General features: G+C 45.0%; 1 non-coding gene across 1 annotated transcript; it reads right to left on the bottom strand.

The window, feature by feature from the left end:
- Positions 1–548: 548 nt before the first annotated feature.
- Positions 549–686, bottom strand: LOC114806815. Its single transcript, XR_003754873.1, has one exon. It is a non-coding gene; the product is annotated as a small nucleolar RNA SNORA7 (small nucleolar RNA).
- Positions 687–1,887: the final 1,201 nt, after the last annotated feature.

Below are 1,887 nucleotides of genomic sequence, written 5' to 3' on the forward strand. Positions count from 1 at the left end.
GTAAATTGGGGATTAAGATTGTGAGCCCTCTGTGAGACATGGACTGTGTCTAACCTGATTACTTTGTATCTCATACCATGCTTAGAAAGTGCCTGGAATGTATTAAGCGCTTAACAAATACCATAAAAAAACAGCCTTATACTCTGCTGCTTCTTTTAAATATGATTATCCCTCCTCTTTCTTGTTCTTTAAACAAGCATTTTAAAGGCCCTTCCTTTTTCATTGTCAACTCAGTCCTGCAGGGCAACCTTACCTTAGTTTTCCCTGCAGGGAAACAGTTGATTCCCAGGAGGGAAGTTAATTACAAAATCCAGGATTCAGTCTTGTCTTACGCCGTCAGGTCGTTTCTGACCCATAGCAACACCACAGATACATCTTTCCCAGAATGCCCAGCTCTCCATCTGCAATCGTTCTGGTAGTCTATCCATAGAGTTTTCTTGGTAAAAATACAGAAGTGGTTTACCACTGCTTCCTTTCATGCAGTAAAACCTGAGTCTCCGCCCTCGACTCTCTCCCATGCCGCTGCTGCCCAGCATGGGTTACTTTTGACTTTTAGCAGATTGCCTTCCACTCACCAGCCACTGCCCAAGCTAGGAATGGAATGGGTATGCCTCTGCTTGACTCTCCCTCCTGTAGCTGAGACTGGTAGAGTACTGGAAGCTCTCCAGGTGCAACCCTGAGAGGGGACAGGATTCAGTACCTCCTCTGTTTCACTTGTCTACCAGGACTTGTTGCTGCCAATTTTCAATACACACACACACACACACTCATACGCTTACTCCACCCATTGAAAAACATTAGCACTAGCTGTCGAGGCTAGGATTTGGACCCTCAAATTGATTGTCTCTCATAGGAGAATGTGTCAAGGAAACTGAGGGCCCCTTGATTTACACTTCTGAAAAACCTCCCTCCAAATCATGGTAGATCTGCTGCAAATAGAGGGAGAACTTGATTCTGGGGTCAATGTTCTGCTGTCCAACTTTGTGTGCAATTTGGTAATTGGTACACAAAGTCTGAGGTAATGGAAGGGTTGCCAAGTGGGTGCTGTCCAACCTTTTCACACCCACCAGCTTCCCTGAAAGCTGTGTAGCAGCTGAGAGGCATCCCCTGTGTGCAGCTAAATAAAGGCTGTGCTATTTCAACCTCATCCAAGCCCTTCCCCAGGAAAGAGTTAATTATAATGCTTTCCTTCCTCAAAGGTGGCTGGGTGTTGTCATCAGAGCCATAATTATTCATGCTAATTGTCTATTTCGAGAGCAGAGAGAGATGAACAGAGAAAAAACTCCAGCCTCTTTTTGAGTGGGTACAGAGTTAGTCCCCAACCAGGCAGACTAGAGGCATGGAGACAGAGCCCTGAGAAGATGGAAGGTTCACCCTGAACTGCAGAGTGGCTGCAGTCGGGTAAGAAGATCCTCCTGTCAGGTAAACATTCCGCCATCGAGAAGGAACATGCACTTCTTACAGACTATCCTCTGCTGGAGGGCTCTAAAAGGTAATGTCTCTGCTCTGCCTGCTTGGAAACTTAATTGATTGGGTTTCTTTTATGAGGGATCCTGGTGGGCTTCAGAACAGATGGTGATGTTACAGACTTTTATAGAACCTGCTCTACTACACAAGCTCAACTTGCCTTCTTTAAGATTCTTGTGTTATTTGCCAATTGGGAACCTTTTAGGACTTCGATTGCCTGAATATTAATACACTGTTTGAGCTGATGTGAAGGGAGTATGTATCCAGGCTGTTCTTTTCTTTTCTCAGAGAAGTGTGGCTTGAGGACATAATGGTAATAACTGTGGCATTTGTTTGGTGCTTACTATGACCAAACACTGTACTAAACACTGGACTAGATACAAGATAATGTGGTTGGACACAGTCCCTGACCCACAGAGG

This window comes from Ornithorhynchus anatinus, chromosome X1 (assembly GCF_004115215.2).
Source record: "Ornithorhynchus anatinus isolate Pmale09 chromosome X1, mOrnAna1.pri.v4, whole genome shotgun sequence".
In the NCBI taxonomy this organism is placed as follows: Eukaryota; Metazoa; Chordata; class Mammalia; order Monotremata; family Ornithorhynchidae; genus Ornithorhynchus; species Ornithorhynchus anatinus.